Here is a 19,928-nt window from a genome sequence, read left to right as displayed (position 1 = left end):
CTTCTAAAAGCTGTATTTGGCAACCTGGCAGCACAGAGCATCCAAATTTTTACACAGTGTATATGAGTGAGAACACAGCATTTAGAGTCCTAAGTGCATGAATTCCAGCAGCCAGTGGGGAAAATGTGTAGCAAGAGTCTTATAAATTGATCACCTTTTCGTATTTACGATATTGGGCAATGAAAGGAAGGTCCATGATTAGTGTTCATCTTCTTCTCAATATCGTTTTTATGGGTCCTTAGACAGACCCTGTGTTTCACCAACCACCTCTCAAATGTTTTCACCTTGGAAGCCAGGACTAGGATACCACAAAATGCTTCATAAACCCTTTACTTCCAAATCTTATTCAGTGGTTTTGTACAGGATAAAAATGAGAAATTTATTGTCGAAGTTTGTAGATGTGTCTTTATTGGTATCACTGGTCAGAGTAGTAATAATTGCAAGCACATCACAGAAGACACCAGGACCATGAGAAAGACATAGGGCATTTATCAAAAAGAATTAAAATCAGAACCTTAAAGCGACATTTGTACCTCTATGTTCAGTTAAGCACTATTCCCATAACCAAGATGTAAGAGTGACCTGAATATCCATTAGTGGATATATGGATAAGAAAAATGTGGTACAATGAAATTCTACTTCACACCAGTTAGAATGGCTAAAATTAACAAGTTAGGAAATGACAGATGTTGGGGAGGATGCAGAGAAAGGGGAACCCTCCTACACTGTTGGTGGGAATGCAAGCTGGTGCAACCACTCTGGAAAACAGCATGGGGCTTCCTCAAAAAGCTGAAAATAGAGCTACCCTATGACCCAGCAATTGCAATACTGGGTATCTATAGCAAAGATACAAATGTAGGGAAAAGAAGGGGCACAGGCGCCCCAAATTTCATAGCAGTAATGTCCACAAGAGCCAAACTATGGAAAAAGTCCAGATGTACACTGACAGATGAATGGATAAAGATGTAGTACACAGCCATGGAAAAAATGAAATCTTGCCATTTGCAATGATGTGAATGGAACTAGAGGATATTATGCTAAGGGAAATAAATCAATCAAAGAAAGACAATTATCATATGAATTCACTTATATGTGAAATTTAAGAAACAAAACAGTGGATCATAAAAGAAAAGAGGAAAAAATAAAACAGGACAAAAGAAGAGAGGGAGACAACCCATAAAAGACTATTAATCATAAGAAACAGAGGGTCGCTGGAGGGGAAGGGGTCAGGATGATGGGGTAATTGGGTAATGGGCATTAAGGGGAGAATGTGATGTAATGAACACTGATGAATCACAGACCTGTACCTTTTAAAAAAGAAAAAGATTATATACATGCAGTGGAATATTAGTCAGCCTCAAACATGAAAGAAATCCTGTCGTATGCAGCAATGTAGATGAACCTTGGAGACCATATGCTAAGAAAAAATAAACCAGTCACAGAAGTACAGACATTACATGATTCCATGTATATAAGGCATCTACAACACCCAAACTCAGAAGCAGAGAGTAGAATGGTGGTTGCTGGGAGTAGGGGCTGGGTCGGAGGTGGGAATGGGGACTTGTTCAAAGGGTATAAATCTTCAGTTATTCAAGGTGATAAGCTCTGGAGATTGCTGTACAGCAGTCTCGAGTTAACAGGACTAGATTGTGCATTAAAACTTGGTTAAGAGGGTAGATCTCATACAAATTTTAGGATTATTTGCTCCAGCTCTTTGAAAAATACTGGTGGAATTTTGATCGGAATGGCATTAAAAGTATAGATTGCTCTAGGCAGTATAGACATTTTAACGATGTTTATTCTTCCGATCCAAGAGCATGGAATGGTCTTCCATCTTTTTGTGTCTTCTTCAACTTCTTTCATGAGTGTTCTGTAGTTCCTCGAGTACAGTTCCTTTACCTCTTTGGTTAGGTTTATCCCCAGGTATCTTATGGTTCCTGGTGCTATAGTAAATGGAATCGATTCTCTAATTTCCTTTTCTGTATTTTCACTGTTAGTATATAAGAAAGCTACTGATTTCTGTACATTGACTTTATATCCCGCCACATTACTGAATTGCTGTATGAGTTCTAGTAGTTTGGGGGTGGAGTCTTTTGGGTTTTCCATATAAAGAATCACGTCATCTGCGAAGAGAGAGAGTTTGACTTCTTCATTGCCAATTTGGATACCTTTTATTTCTCTTTGTTGTCTGATGGCTGTTGCTAGGACTTCTAATACTATGTTGAACAAGAGTAGTGAGAGTGGGCAACCTTGTCATGTTCCTGATCTCAACGGGAAGACTGCAAGCTTTTTCCCATTGAGGATGATATTTGCTGTGGGTCTTTCATAGATAGATTTGATGAAGTTCAGGAACGTTCCCTCTCTCCCTATACTTTGAAGCGTTTTAATCAGGAATGGATGCTGGATTTTGTCAAATGATTTTTCTGCATCAATTGAGAGGACCATGTGGTTCTCTCTCTTCTCTTATTAATTTGTTCTATCACATTGATTGATTTGCAAATGTTGAACCATCCTTGTAGCCCAGGGATGAATCCCACCTGGTCATGGTGGGATTTTTTCAGTTATTGAACAGGTGGCATCCTGTTTGCTAGGATCTTGCTGAGAATCTTAGCATCCATATGCATCAGTGATACTGGACTGAAATTCTCCTTTCTTTTTTTTTTTTTTTTTTTTTAAAGATTTTATTTATTTATTTGACAGAGAGAAATCACAAGTAGATGGAGAGAGGCAGGCAGAGAGAAAGAGAGGGAAGCAGGCTCCCTGCTGAGCAGAGAGCCCGATGCGGGACTCGATCCCAGGACCCTGAGATCATGACCTGAGCCGAAGGCAGCGGCTTAACCCACTGAGCCACCCAGGCGCCCGAAATTCTCCTTTCTGATAGGGTCTTTGCCTGGTTTGGGGATCAGAGTAATGCTGCCTTCATAGAAAGAGTCTGGAAGTTTTCTTTCTGCTTCAAATTTTTTGAAACAGCTTCAGGAGAATAGGTGTTATTTCTTCTTTGAAAGTTTGGTAGAATTCCCCAGGGAATCCATCAGGTCCTGGGCTCTTGTTTTTTGCTTCAATCTCATTACTAGATACCAGTCTAGTCAGGTTGTCAATTTTTTCCTGGTTCAATTTTGGGAGTTTATAGTTTTCCAGGAACGCATACATTTCATCTAGGTTGCTTAGCTTATTGGCATATAACTGTTGATAATAACTTCTGATGGTTGTTTCTACTTCCTTGCTGTTAAAAGAGCTGGAGCAAATAATCCTAAAATTTGTATGGAATCAGAAGAGACCCCGAATCGCTAAGGAAATGTTGAAAAACAAAAATAAAGCTGGGGGCATCACGTTACCTGATTTCAAGCTTTATTACAAAGCTGTGATCACCAAGACAGCATGGTACTGGCATAAACACAGAGACATAGACCAGTGGAATAGAGTAGAGAGCTCAGATATGGACCCTCAACTCTATGATCAATTAATCTTTGACAAAACAGGAAAAAATATACAGTGGAAAAAAGAGAGTCTCTTCAACAAATGGTGATGGGAAAACTGGACAGCTATATGCAGAAGAATGAAACTAGACCATTCTCTTACACCTACATAAAGATAAACTCAAAATGGATAAAAGATCTCAACATGAGACAGGAATCTATCAGAATCCTAGAGGAGAACATAGGCAGTAACCTCTTCATTACCAGCCACAGCAACTTCTTTCAAGATATGTTTCCAAAGACAAAGGAAACAAAAGCGAAAATAAACTTTTGGGACTTCATCAAAATCAAAAGCTTCTGCACAGCAAAGGAAACAGTCAAAAAAACAAAGAGGCAACCCACGGAATGGGAGAAGATATTTGCAAATGACAGTACAGACAAAAGGTTGATATCCAGGATCTATAATGAACTCCTCAAACTCAACACACACGAAACAGGCAAACATATCAAAAAATGGGCAGAAGATATGAACAGACACTTCTCCAATGAAGACATACAAATGGCTATCAGACACATGAAAAAATGTTCATCATCACTAGCCCTCAGGGAGATTCAAATTAAAACCACATTGAGATATCACCTTACACCACTTAGAATGGCCAAAATTAACAAAACAGGAAACAACATGTGTTGGAGAGGATGTGGAGAAAGGGGAACCCTCTTACACTGTTGGTGGGAATGCAAGTTGGTGCAGCCTCTTTGGAGAACAGTGTGGAGATTCCTCAAGAAATTAAAAATAGAGCTTCCTTATGACCCTGCAATTGCACTCCTGGGTATTTATCCCAAGGATACAGATGTCGTGAAAAGAAGGGCCATCTGTACCCCAATGTTTATAGCAGCAATGGCCATGGTCGCCAAACTGTGGAAAGAACCAAGATGCCCTTCAACGGACTAATGGATAAGGAAGATGTGGTCCATATACACTATGGAGTATTATGCCTCCATCAGAAAGGACGAATACCCAACTTTTGCAGCAACATGGACGGGACTGGAAGAGATTATGCTGAGTGAAATAAGTCAAGCAGAGAGAGTCAATTATCATATGGTTTCACTTATTTGTGGAGCATAACAAATAGCATGGAGGACAAGGGGAGATGGAGAGGAGAAGGGAGTTGGGGTAAATTGGAAGGGGAGGTGAACCATGAGAGACTATTGACTCTGAAAAACAATCTGAGGGTTTTGAAGGGGCGGGGGGTGGGAAGTTGGGGGAACCAGGTGGTGGGTATTGGAAAGGGCACGGATTGCATGGAGCACTGGGTGTGGTGCAAAAATAATGAATACTGTTACACTGGAAAAAAAGTTAAAATTAAAATAAAAAAATAAGAGGGTAGATCTCATGTTAAGTGACCTTACCACAATAAAGTTTTTAAAAGAAGAAGAAATATGGAGGTTTCACTGTATATCAGGCAATGATTAGGTATAAGCAAGCCCCTGGAGAGGCCATTAATACCCCTCTGTTATAGATGTCATCTACAGTAAAAAAGCTGAACCCCAGAAAGCGTGAGTACTTTGCTCCATATCACAAAACTGGAAGCGTCGGACTTCAATGTGATGTGAGCCCATGATAAGGTCCTCCCCAGAGATTAAATTCATCACGTGGATCTTCTACCCAATCTCTCACAGCTAGAAGCCACAGATCAGTGGTTCCCCAGTGAAAGGCTGCCCCCACTGAAAAGAGAATTCTCTTGGGTCAGTCCATACTGGATGAAGTAGGACACAACTCACACAGGGGGTGTGGAGGCGAGCAATGGGTAAGGACTAGGAGGCACCCAGGAAGTGACAATACTGCCCAGACAGTTCAGTTTTCCTTTAAATGGATATAGATTTGATTTTGTAGAATTTAGTTCTCCCAGGAATGGGCATCTGTACCAGGAAGGGAAGCCTTTCCCCCAATTCTAAAATAATTAGCAATCACTACTCTTTGGAGTTCTGAGGTGAGTTAATGTCTTCCTGTCATCTGTCTCTTAGATTTGTCTAGAATCCGAAGCCTCAAATGAATAGAAAAAGCCTCCATTGACGTTGTAGAACCGTCTCCCATTCCTTGTATAAACAGGTCTGATTCTTAGAACTTCCATATGGACCATAACAATTTCCACTGTTCAAAGGTACTATCATCATGTTACTCTCTCTTCAAAATACTGTTCTGATTTTGAAACCTGATAAACCTCCCAAATAATGATTAGGTAAATATGTTTACCTAATTCTTCTTCATCGGTGAGTATCTAAAAGAAATGATTATTAAGCCGAGCTCACTGATTGCTCTCATAAGTGTGAAATAATAAATAATGCATTTCTACTTCAATTAATCTACTTAGAGATCTCACAGGCCAAATGCTTTGGTAGAAATGTTCTAATCTACAGAATCAATCCACAGCACGACTCTGCTTCTTGACATTTGGAGCCCCCCAGCTCTGAGATAAACAGATAATTTAGATGACCATGTTCTGCCATTGTGCCCAAACTATCAAGTGATATAGTGTATCATAACAACAACTCACAAATCTACTGAAGGCAGAATTTGGAATGAATCTGCCCTCTCCCCCTAAAATGGTAATATTTAAATTTTCATATGCTTGTACATTTTTTAACTTAATATGTGGGTCTACAAATACACAAGACATTTTTTAAAGTGGTGTATATATATCATCTCATTACCATGAGGTTCACGGAAAGATCCAAATTCTACCAGTGCACAAGTGTTAAAAAATTAACAGAAAATCTGAGGAGTCAAGATAACCAAAAACAATTTACATTATTTTAGCTGTTATTTTTATACATTCCCTTCTGATTCTTCTTTAAAAAAATATTTATTTATCTGAGAGAAAGAGAGGGAGGGAGGGAGCACAAGAAGGGGAGAACAGAGGGAGAGGGAGATGCAGACTCCACAATGAGCAAGGAGCCTGATGCGGGTCTTGATCCCAGGGCCCTGAGATCAGGACCTGAGCTGAAGGCAGACACTGAGCTGACTGAGACATCCAGGCATCTCTGATTCTTCTTTATATACATAAATATTTTACGTGGTTAAAATCATAGCATACACATCATTTTCTAACACTTTTTAGTAATTATTATATTGAAAATACGTCCTTGTGGCAAGAAGTTCCACAATTATAAATTTTAATACTAATTACAAATGTTATATGCAACCTTGCTAAAGAATGAAGCATGATTTAACTCTCCCATTAATTTGGGAAATTCAGTTGGCTGCCATATTTTTATTATTATAAATCATGCTAAAATGAACATCTCTGCATAGAGGTCTGCTGTACCCCTTTCTCTGGGAGTCAAGGGCCTAGAGATACATAGTCCAGTTGCCACATGTGAACATATAGACTCACCAAAATCTCCCCAGGTTAAGACATCAAGTATATACTTATATATAAGTATATATAAGTATATATATATATACATATATATGTATATATATATATATATATTCTGTTGTAATATATAACAGAAATTTCTTACATTTTAAGTATACATTTTGAATTACTAGTGAGATGGAGCTTTTTTCCCAATGTCTATGCTCATCAACTGAATTTCATCTTTTGCTTCTGAATACTATTTGGCTATGTCTCCACGTGGATCATTGTTTATCATTTTTAGGAGATTCCTTCCATATTTTGCAGAATTTGTAACCAGATATCTAGTGTACTAAAAGATTAAAGGCAATAAGTTGAAAGTAAGGGCAGTTCGTGTACATTTCACATGCTGTTAATCTCAAGGAGCTAAAAACATACACGCCTTTTGAAGTAAAACATGGAAAGTTCCCTGCAGACAGCACCACCCTTCATTTGCTCCAAACTTTGCACAGAGTTCTTCCTGGAGAGTCCTCCATAAACTGTTGTGAAATTGGCTCCCGGACCTTCTACAGTGTTCTTTCTAGTCTCTCTGAGCCTCCTCCCTGTCCAAATACTGTGCTCTCAATCATGCTTGAGAACTTTACACATTGCTTTCTCTACGTAGAATTTGTAGGTGTTCGTCTGTGAAGCCCCCTTCTTGCACCATCCTCTACAGTGGGTCCCATAGTGGTGGATTTACTTATTTATACCTCAGTTCACCCTGGTGAACTGTGGTGAACACCCTGGGACGGGCTGTGCATTTTCACCTCTGCAGCCTTAGTATATGGAATGGTGCCATCTGCTAAGATAAGGTTAAGCTAGTATACATTGGGTGCTCAACAAATGCTTGCAGGTACTGAATGAGTGCTGAAGGGATTGTATTTCACATCAGGACTTCCATACTCCCATCACAGTACCATCTTTCTAGATCCTGGTGGTGGGTATTAAGGAGGGCACGTATTGCATGGAGCACTGGGTGCAGTGCATAAACAATCAATCTTTGAACACTGAAAACAAACAAACAACAACAAAAAAATAAAGCAATTCTTTAGTTACAAAGGTTCCTAGAACCAGACCCTTCCTTGGGCTTTCCAGTAGATGCTATCACTCCCTGCGTCTAGGATCCCGGGCTACACACCTCCTTGCGTGGCCTCTGGATGTGGCCCATTCCACTAGACTCCATTCCACTATATGTGATGAGGTGACTGATGGTACTGAAATAGGAGCTGTTTTACGGTAAACAAAGTGGTTTCTGCTGTACTTTGTATCTTTGTTGTTCAGGCAGTCCTGCTTTTTTCAGAAAGTCTCTCTCATCCCTTCACACCACTGTTATCTCCTAAAATAATATCACTGTTTGGCACACGGGAGTATTTGTACATGTTGCATGTAACTGTCTAGCTTTGGGAAGGAAACATACATATGTCCATGCCCCTGTGGGAGAACCAAGCTTAGAAATTCAAACATACTCATGCTTTGCCCTTCAAATAAATACATTTGTCAGACCCAATTAGACACTAGAAAGAATACAGTTCAGTGTGTTAGTACAAAGCCTGAGGGAAGTTCATGAAATTCTTGAAGACTAAGCTTTCCCATTCTGTTATTTGGAAAAGACTAGTCTGAATGCTCTGAAAGAAATTAAATTATTCTTGTTTACTTTTTTATTTTTTATGTCATGATAGTTGATAAGGCAATGTTTCAGAAAGGATTTTTTTTTTAAAGATTATTTATTTATTTATTTATTTGACAGAGAGAGATCACAAAGTAGGCAGAGAGGCAGGCAGAGAGAGAGAGAGGAGGAAGCAGGCTCCCTGCTGAGCAGAGAGCCCGATACGGGACTCGATCCCAGGACCCCGAGATCATGACCTGAGCCGAAGGCAGCGGCTTAACCCACTGAGCCACCCAGGCGCCCAGAAAGGATTTTTTTTTAATAGGCTTATAAAATGCCTCGGTGGGGCGTCTGCTTAAATGATGATAGAGATTTGAAGAGCAAAAGCATGTCTATGTCTTCCTTTTAAGATTGTGTAACAATAGCACTTGTAAGTATTCATTCTGGGGAACTGCTTTACAATCATGACCCAATGATGTAAATGTGTTTTTGACAGTGAGGTAAGTAACAAAGTCAATGTTTTCCCAGCCCAAGAATCTGTAAAAGTTAGCCACTTGCCCCGTGCAGTACATAGTGATGTCAAGTCTTGTCCCAACTTACCTCCCATGGGTATTAGGACCCTAGCACTTGGAAATTAAAATTGCAGTGTAAACACCTTGAATTTTCCCCATACCTTTAACATCTTCACAGCAGTGGCTACAATTTTCAACTTGCTCTTCATTCAAACATCTCAATGAGTAAGGAGAAGAGTTTACTTAGGTAGGAGGGTGTTAGTTTTACTCCAAATGAGATACTCTTCAGCTACCAGATTCTTAATAATACACAGTGTATGCACTTCATTAAAGCCTTGCAGGAGGGAGACACTCTCACTCGGGAAACCACAGGTGGACTGAATGTGCTCACGGGACAGTGAGAAAACCTTTTTGTTCTGTACATTCTGTAATTGTAAACCCAGGGGCCATCACAGACAGATAGAAGTGCTATGGCTTGTAGTTGACAGTGGCAGTCATGCTTTTGAATGAATGAATGATTGGATACATAAATAAATAAGTCTGTCTGCAAAGTAAGCACTTTTTTCAAAAAATAGAAAAAAAGACAGAGAGAGTAGGAGACGTTGGATTTAAACTCATTTATGAAAGAATCAACGTTAGTTGAGATGAAACTACCTTTCATTTTTTTAAAATTTTTTCAATTTATTTATTTTCAGAAAAACAGTGTTCATTATTTTTTCACCACACCCAGTGCTCCATGCAATCCGTGCCCTCTATAATACCCACCACCTGGTACCCCAACCTCCTACACCCCCGCCACTTCAAACCCCTCAGATTGTTTTTCAGAGTCCACAGTCTCTCATGATTCACCTCCCCTTCCAATTTACCCCAACTCCCTTCTCCTCTCCATCTCCCCTTGTCCTCCATGCTATTTGTTATGCTCCACAAATAAGTGAAACCATATGATAATTGACTCTCTCTGCTTGACTTATTTCACTCAGCATAATCTCTTCCAGTCCCGTCCATGTTGCTGCAAAAGTTGGGTATTCGTCCTTTCTGATGGAGGCATAATACTCCATAGTGTATATGGACCACATCTTCCTTATCCATTAGTCCGTTGAAGGGCATCTTGGTTCTTTCCACAGTTTGGCGACCATGGCCATTGCTGCTATAAACATTGGGGTACAGATGGCCCTTCTTTTCACGACATCTGTATCTTTGGGATAAATACCCAGGAGTGCAAATGTAGGGCCATAGGGAAGCTCTATTTTTAATTTCTTGAGGAATCTCCACACTGTTCTCCAAAGAGGCTGCACCAACTTGCATTCCCACCAACAGGGTAAGAGGGTTCCCCTTTCTCCACATCCTCTCCAACACATGTTGTTTCCTGTTTTGTTAATTTTGGCCATTCTAAGTGGTGTAAGGTGATATCTCAATGTGGTTTTAATTTGAATCTCCCTGAGGGCTAGTGATGATGAACATTTTTTCATGTGTCTGATAGCCATTTGTATGTCTTCATTGGAGAAGTGTCTGTTCATATCTTCTGCCCATTTTTTGATATGTTTGCCTGTTTCGTGTGTGTTGAGTTTGAGGAGTTCATTATAGATCCTGGATATCAACCTTTTGTCTGTACTGTCATTTGCAAATATCTTCTCCCATTCCGTGGGTTGCCTCTTTGTTTTTTTGACTGTTTCCTTTGCTGTGCAGAAGCTTTTGATTTTGATGAAGTCCCAAAAGTTTATTTTCGCTTTTGTTTCCTTTGCCTTTGGAAACATATCTTGAAAGAAGTTGCTGTGGCTGATATCGAAGAGATTACTGCCTATGTTCTCCTCTAGGATTCTGATAGATTCCTGTCTCATGTTGAGATCTTTTATCCATTTTGAGTTTATCTTTGTGTACGGTGTAAGAGAATGGTCGAGTTTCATTCTTCTACATATAGCTGTCCAGTTTTCGCAGCTCCATTTATTGAAGAGACTGTCTTTTTCCACTGTATATTTTTTCCTGTTTTGTTGAAGATTAATTGACCATAGAGTTAAGGGTCCATATCTGGGCTCTCTACTCTATTCCACTGGTCTATGTGTCTGTTTTTATGCCAGTACCATGCTGTCTTGGTGATCACAGCTTTGTAATAAAGCTTGAAATCAGGTAACGTGATGCCCCCAGCTTTATTTTTGTTTTTCAACATTTCCTTAGTGATTCAGGGTCTCTTCTGATTCCATACAAATTTTAGGATTATTTGCTCTAGCTCTTTGAAGAATACCGGTGGAATTTTTATCGGAATGGCATTAAAAGTATAGATTGCTCTAGGCAGCATAGACATTTTAACAATGTTTTTATTCTTCTGATCCAAGAGCATGGAATGGTCTTCCATCTTTTTGTGTCTTCTTCAATTTCTTTCATGAGTGTTCTGTAGTTCCTCAAGTACAGATCCTTTACCTCTTTGGTTAGGTTTATCCCCAGGTATCTTATGGTTCTTGGTGCTATAGTAAATGGAATCAATTCTCTAATTTCCCTTTCTGTATTTTAATTGTTAGTGTATAAGAAAGCCACTGATTTCTGCACATTGACTTTGTATCCTGCCACACTGCTGAATTGCTGTATGAGTTCTAGTAGTTTGGGGGTGGAGTCTTTTGGGTTTTCCATATAAAGAATCACGTCATCTGCGAAGAGAGAGAATTTGACTTCTTCATTGCCAATTTGAAGACCTTTTATTTCTCTTTGTTGTCTGATGGCTGTTGCTAGGACTTCTAATACTATGTTGAACAAGAGTGGTGAGAGTGGGCATCCTTGTCTTGTTCCTGATCTCAACGGGAAGGCTGCAAGCTTTTTCCCATTGAGGATGATATTTGTTGTGGGTCTTTCATAGATAGATTTGATGAGGTTCAGGAATGTTCCCTCTCTCCCTATACTTTGAAGCGTTTTAATCAGGAACGGATGCTGGATTTTGTCAAATGATTTTTCTGCATCAATTGAGAGGACAATGTGGTTCTTTTCTCTTCTCATATTAATTTGTTGTATCACATTGATTAATTTGCGAATGTTGAACCATCCTTGTAGCCCAGGGATGAATCCCACCTGATCATGGTGGATAATCTTTTTAATGTGCTGTTGGATCCTGTTGGCTAGGATCTTGTTGAGAATCTTAGCATCCTTGAGGGGGGCGGGAGGACTTAACTCAGGAAACATCATTGACTGACAACCCACGTGACAGGCCCCTCCCCCAGAAAACAAACCAAGAAAGAAAAAAAGAAAAAGGACTATAAGAGAACAACCACTACTTCATAGGAAAACTTGTATTGTATTCTTTTTCATCTTCCCTTTCTTTCCTGTCTCTCTCTCTCTCTCTCTTTTTTTTCATCTTTTCTTTTTTTTCTTTTTCTTTTTCTTTTCTTTTGTCTCTCGTTTGGGTGGGGAATCCTGATTGCTAACAGTGTTCCAGGGTGCACCTTCACTGCACCACAGTTGATACATCCAGCTACATCTGTTCAGTCATCCCCCACCAAAATGACTAGGAGGAGGAATGCCCAACAGAAAAAAATACAGAGGATGGACCTTCTGCAACGGAGCTAACAGCTATCAACATAGACAATATGTCAAAAAGAGAATTCAGGCTAACAATTATCCAGGCAATAGCTAGGTTGGAGAAAGCCATGGATGACCAAACAGAATTGATTAGGGCCAAACTGAAAGCGACCAGATAGGATGTTCAAATGTTAGGGAGGAGGTTAAAGCTACCAGGAAGGAGGTTGACAATGCTCTCAATGAGTTCTAATCTAATCTAAACTCTCTCAAAGCTAGGGTAACTGAGACAGAAGACAGAATTAGTGATCTGGAAGACAAACAGATAGAGAGAAAGGATAAGGAGGAAGCCTGGAACAAACAGCTTAGAAACCATGAAAACAGAATCAGGGAAATAAATGATGCCATGAAGCATTCCAACGTCAGAATTATTGGAATCCCTGAAGGGGAGGAGAAAGAAAGAAGTCTAGAAGATATAGTGGAACAAGTCCTTCATGAAAATTTTCCCAATCTCGCGAATGGAACCAGCGTTCATGTACTAGAGGCTGAACGGTCTCCACCCAAGATTATACATTCCAAAAAAATCACAACACCTGATAGTCAAATTGAGGAATTATAATTGTAGGTATAATCTCTTGAAAGCCGCCAGGGCAAACAGGTTCCTTACTTACAGAGGGAAGCCCATCAGAATAACGTCAGACCTGTCCACAGAGACCTGGCTAGCCAGAAGAGGCTGACAAGATATATTCAGGGCACTAAATGAGAAGAACATGCAGCCAAGAATACTTTATCCAGCAAGACTGACATTCAAAATGGATGGAGAGATAAAGAGTTTTCAAGACCGGCAAGGCTTAAAAGACTATGCAACCACCAAGCCAACACTGTAGGAAATATTAAGGGGGGTTCTATAAAAGAGGAAAAATCCCAAGAATAGCATTGAACAGAAATACAGAGACAGTCTACAGAAAGAAAGACTTCAAAGGTAACTCGATGTCAATAAAAACTTATCTATCAATAATCATTCTCAATGTGAATGGCCTAAATGCACCCATAAACGGCACAGGGTTGCAGATTGGATAAAATGACAGGACCCATCCATATGTTGTCTACAAGAGACCCATTTTGAACCTAAAGATACACCCAGAGTGAAAGTGAAGGGATGGAGAACCATCTTTCATGCCAATGGGCCTCAAAAGAAGGCTGGGGTAGCGATTCTCACATCAGATAAATTAGACTTCAAACTAAAGACTGTAGTCAGAGATACAGAAGGACACTACATAATCCTTAAAGGGACTATCCACCAAGATGACCTAACAATTGTAAATATCTATGCTCTCAATATGGGAGCAGCCAATTACTTAAGAAAACTGTTAATCAAGATATAGAGTCATATTGATATGAATACACTAATCGTACGAGATCTTAACACGCCTCTCTCAGAAATAGACAGATCATCGAAGCAGAAAATCAATAAAGAAACAAGAGCATTGAATGACACATTGGACCAGATGGACCTCATAGATATATACAGAACATTCCACCCTAAAACAACAGAATACTCATTCTTCTCAAGTGCACATGGAACTTTCTCCAGAATAGACCACATACTGGGTCACAAATCAGGACTCAACTGATACCAAAAGAGTGAGATTATTCCCTGCATATTCTCAGATCACAATGCTTTGAAACTGGAGCTCAATCACAAGGAAAAGTTCCAAAGGAACTCAAACACCTGGAAGCTAAAGACCACTTTGCTTAAGAATGCTTGGATCAACCAGGAGATCAAAGAACTGAAACAATTCATGGAAACCAATGAGAATGAAGACACTTCGGTCCAAAACCTATGGGATACAGCAAAGGCTATCCTAAGGGGGAAATACATAGCCATCCAAGCCTCCCTCAAAAAAATTGAAAAATCCAGAATACACCAGCTGTCTCTACACCTTAAAGAACTGGAGAATCAACAACAAATCAAACCAACTCCACACATAAGAAGGGAAATCATCAAGATTGGAGCTGAGATCAATGAGGTAGAAACCAGAGATACAGTAGAACGTATCAATGAAACTAGAAGCTGTTTTTTTGAAAGAATCAATAAGATCGATAAACCATTGGCCACACTAATCCAAAAGAAAAGAGAAAGCCCAAATTCATAAAATTATGAATGAAAAGGGAGAGATCACAACTAACACCAAGGAAGTAGAAACAATCATCGGAAGTTATTATCAACAGTTATATGCCAATAAGCTTAGCAACCTAGATGAAATGGATGCATTCCTGGAAAAATATAAACTACCAAATTGAATCAGGAAGAAATTGACAACCTGAATAGACCGATATCTAATAACGAGATTGAAGCAGTGATCCAAAACCTCCCAAAAAACAAGAGCCCAGGACCTGATGGATTCCCTGGGGAATTCTACCAAACTTTCAAAGAAGAAATAACACCTATTCTCCTGAAGCTGTTTCGAAAAATTGAAGCAGAAGGAAAACTTCCAGACTCTTTCTATGAAGCCAGCATTACTCTGATCCCCAAACCAGGCAAAGACCCTACCTTTCATTTTTATTAATTTTTCCTGTTACCCAGAGAAGCTTCCTGTGAACCAGAGAGTACTAAACTGCAGTACTCCCGACATTTTGGTCCTGATCATTCTTGCTGCCTGGTGCACTGCAAGATGGTGAACAGAATCCCTGGCCTCCACCCACCGGATACAATTGCCTTCACTTCTCCTAGTCACTGCAATCAAACATGTCTCCACACATTGGCCACTGATCCCCGGAGACCAAAATCATCCCCGACTGAGAACCACTGCTCTGAAACACACCCAGCAAAGTGTGGTGAAGAATCTGGGAAACTGCCTTTAGTTTTGACTTTGTTGCTTCTTCACAGGACAGGTCCCTCAAGCTTTTGCTGTCTCTTCCACAGCTGTGACGTGGGCATAATGCCATTCGCTTCATTCTCCCCACAGAAATATGGCAGAATCACAGAAGCCAGGCCTGGCACACATATTTGTCGACTGAATGATGAATGAATGAGTGAATGAATGTAAGTGTGTAATGAGCCGATCTCAAAGGAGGAGGGTGTCCTCACTTCACGGATTCTCCCTGCCCCTGGAGCATCTCCCAGCTTTTGTTGATGTCTGTGTTCCCACAGGGTGGATGGAAGGTGGGAATCTTGCCCAAGCGCTGTGTGTCTGCTGGTCTTAAGTACTCGATCCATATTGCACAACTGACAGCTCTAACCCCTAACAGAATAATCCCAGTAGTGTGTGCATGTGTTTTTGTTGTTGTTGGCTTTTGGGTTTTGTTTTTGTTTTTGACAGTCAGAATATCAAGTGTCAAATTAGACTCAAACCATAGTGAAGCTCCCGTAAAAACAGTAAAAACAGAAGAATAGAATTTTATCGCTCGGTTTTACCATGCCTTTCTTTAAAAGTTTACATGGCTTTCTCATGATGGTGAGAATTCATCCTCTCCTTTAAGGTTTCTGACTATCCCTTCCTACCCTCTGCCCTAACAAAGGCTGAATGTCTATATGGACACATATGCGTATAGAAAACAAAAAGCCCTCTTTAGATCGTTTAGCTTGTTGTAAATGACGGAGTTAAACCACAAAATAAGCCACTGTGAAAAAAAAAAGAATAAATACTAACAGCTTTACATATATATCTTCTGCAGGAAAAAAAAATGTCACTACCAATAAATAATTAAATTAGCTCACACTAGATTAACAACCAGGCAATCAATGACTTGGTTTTTTGGACACTTAGAAAGAACATCTTGGAATTATAGAAACTTCTTTACTTCTCCAAACTCTGTCTATAAATCCTTTATAAATACGTTTATTTTTTATCTGACTAGGGGAAAACTACTATGGTCTAGCTTCATTTGGGTATTAGGCACATGGCCTCATGAGAAATGTTGTGAATATGGAGGTGAGAAATTTTAAGTTCATCAGAAGTTTTACAGGTTTTCCAAGTGGCTTATTTTTAAACTAGGGTCTTTTATTCTTTTTATTTTCTATTTTTTTTAATATTTTGTGAAATCTGGCATCCAGCTCTTTAAAGATAACCATTGGTATAAATAAATAAATACTGTCTTTACTGATGATTACTTTGATAATCAATAAGGTACTTTGTTGTAGAATTCAGTTATATTACCGTCTCATAGCTTAGAATGCTGAATAATGTTCCTAAAAGTCAAAAGGAAATCTTGTTGGCCATGACTACAGTGACCGAAGGTTGGGAAAATGATTAAAAACAACATAAAATCTAATTTCTACTTCCAAAACATCATCTAGCATATTGAATATTGATTAAATTAAGTAAGTGAATGAAACAAAGTTCACAAACTCCAAACATAGATGTTGCAAAACATTAAAATTCTAGGTCTCGCAAGAGTCCATTACCTGATGCCCTGTTAGGGCAACCCCCTTCTGTTCTTGGATACACTCTGGTCCCATACAATCCACTCTCCATTCGAGAGACCAAATGACTTTTTTTAAGTACAGATGTGACCATATCACCACCTCCCCACCTCAAAACCAAACCAAACCAAACCACTTTTAATAATTTCCTATTTTTCCTAAGATAAAGCCAAAATTCCTGAACACGATCCCATAGGCCTTCCTATTCTGCCTTTATCTGTTTCCCAATTCTTCCATTCCCTGGGTCTGACTGGTCAGTCTCTGGAATCCTTTCTGTCCTTGTCCCTTCACTTGGCTTACTTAGCATCCCACTTTGATCTCTTCTCATGTGTTTCCTATTCAGGGAATTTCTCTGGACTCCAGACTAGGTCAACCTCATACTCCACACACATGGTCCTCCATAGGACTTGCTGGAGCTGTGGGTCTCCATTTATGAGTACAGTGATCAGAATCCTGCCTGCCCTCACCAGACTCTCAAGTCTAAGATGGCAGATGCCTTGCCTATCATTTCTTCAGACTGTGTGTGCAACATCTCAGAAAGTACCCGATGTAGAGTGAGTCCCTTGTAAACATTTACAGAATTAATGAGTATGTAGTCATCACATCCATAGCTTCTCTTCTCTCTTGTTTCCAACCAGACAACTCCAATAGGTATCATGACATTTGCTTTGTCACTTGTCCCCAAGTTGGTGTCCTCATCCCAGAGGCTTCTCCTCTTCAGGATGGTATTGTTTTCTGCACGTGACCCTCTACATACTGGAAACAGTTGTCATGTCTTCTGTGAGCCCTCCTTTCCTTTTGTCTTTTTTTTTTCCCAGTCATTTCTCATACATGTCTTCATTTTCATTCCTACTGGAATGACTAGTACTCTTATCAGCCTGTTCAAGGTTATCTATGTCTCTTAAGGGAGAGTGAAGAAAATCAGACCTGGGCAGCTCTGGGTGAGTTTCCTCACCTATTACTAAACATGTCAATCCTTGGGCAGGGGGCACTTGTAGTCACTGTATCAAATGCCAACAGAGTAGACATACAAATGGCAGGTGAATCGGAATCAAAATTTCTCCAGTATTATAGCAGGGTCTGTGACAGCCCCCATCTGTCAAATCAATGAAAAGATACAATAATTTATAAATTGTCTTTCCATTTATATTTCTACTGCCAAAGCTAGATTAAAAAAAAAAAAGAGTTTGCTGTTCTTCTCATTTCCTTAAAGATGAGTAGAAAGCTCTAGTGATTTTAATCAAGGAACGAACTATGGATTTCAGCAAACATGTTTGGATCATACAAGCCCTGAACCTCTCAGTTCCATAGACACTTCAGGAGAACTAAAGCATAAGAATAAGAAAAGTCAGACAGGAAGCATGCTCTAGACTGTGGGACCCTCCTTCCACTCCAGAGGACAAGAGGACCTCTTATCCAGGTCATCTGGATGTATGAAGTATGACATCTGCAGATGGCTGGACAAGTGTGACCAAAGCCATTTCAGTACAATGATGAACATGATGTTGATTTAGATTCCTCTTGGAAGTAGATACTTCGAGCCCAGGCTGTCAAGGAGTCTGAAGATAATTTAATACCTATCTTTTTAGGCCCACCGATGAAAAGTGCTACATAAGTACAACATAGGAATCGTAATTGTTATTTATTATTGTTATTGAAAGTGCGGTTGGTCATCTTGACAGTGAGACCTAATGTGAGATATGTATTGACAAACTATCATCTGATTTAATAATCTTTCTGGCCATTTTTATTTATAAATGAATCTTCTGTCAACATCAAATTCTCATTAGCATCATTAGCATTCTATGCTCTCCTTGGTAGGATCATGTAAAATTGATGGGATCAAATTTCTATTAAATGCAGCATATGCTGCTGGGTTGTTATTTATACTGAGCATTCTGGAAGCCTGGGATCATAATATCTTGTAAATAAACATTACATTCAGTGATATCACCTTTCATCTTAAAAGGGTCTTTAGAAAGCTTTTAAAATGGTGTGGGGTTGGAGCACTCATTATTAATATTGGAAGGAGCGGAGCAATCATTTTATGTGTATGGAATTTCTGGGTAATAAGTGCGAATTAACATTACAGAGAAATTGATGTGAACAGAGTACATCTAAATTGAGAGAGGATACTCAGTTTAAGAGCAAAAAATCTTTTTTCTCATGTATTTCTTTGCCCAGAGGTTTTCCAATCATTATAAAAAGTAGACTTTTCCACTTTGGCCTTCAGTTATAATGGGGCATAACGCTGGATACTGAGCATGGGTCAAATGATGAAACATTTTTTTCAAAGACCCAGGAACAGCTGCTGCTTATTGAGTTACCAACACCACTTCCTGAAGAATGTGATTTTGTTTCAAAGATAGCCAAGTACAGACCAGGCTGTCTCAGGCGTAGTTTGAGCTATGATAACGTGGCACGTTGTTGTCATATTATTATTAGGTACATTTCGTAAAGTGATTCCAGATCCTTCTCCCCTTTAGTTGGGGAGGGGTAGGTTTTATTGATTTTGGAGACTATGAATCCAAATGGCCCTTTCATGATTGAGAGACATACAACAGAGAGAGGATTTGTACGATATTTTAGGAAAATTAGAGAATTTCACAAACTCTAAAGGAAGCGAGATTCATGGCGTAGAATCTGGATTGCAAAATGCATGGAAGCTTACTGGAATCTGTGAACTTCTTAGGGTTACAAGAAAGATGTTGACTTGCTTGCCAAGCCTCCCTCCTATGGGATTAAGTTTAAGGCCGACGTTCAAAGTATTTCTTGTGCTGCAAGATTTTGGAATGTCTTTTCAGTGAGACAGCTAAAACACTGTTGGGACTTCGAACTCATTCAACTTGTCTCCACCCTGCACTTTCAAACTATTTTTCTGCTAAACCATGTAAATAGAGAGAGAATTTTTGTATTTAACTTAAGATCCAACATCTTCATCACAATCCTCTTTTAGGTAAAGATAAACATTTTGTCAACAAGAAGATTGTTAATGGGCAATGCAATCATCTTTCACACTGAACTGTGAAAAGTAGAAAAGAGTCAGATGGATCCATACAAGTCCGTACA

The sequence above is a fragment of the Mustela erminea genome, chromosome 1 (assembly GCF_009829155.1).
Source record: "Mustela erminea isolate mMusErm1 chromosome 1, mMusErm1.Pri, whole genome shotgun sequence".
In the NCBI taxonomy this organism is placed as follows: Eukaryota; Metazoa; Chordata; class Mammalia; order Carnivora; family Mustelidae; genus Mustela; species Mustela erminea.
This window is presented reverse-complemented; position numbering follows the sequence as displayed.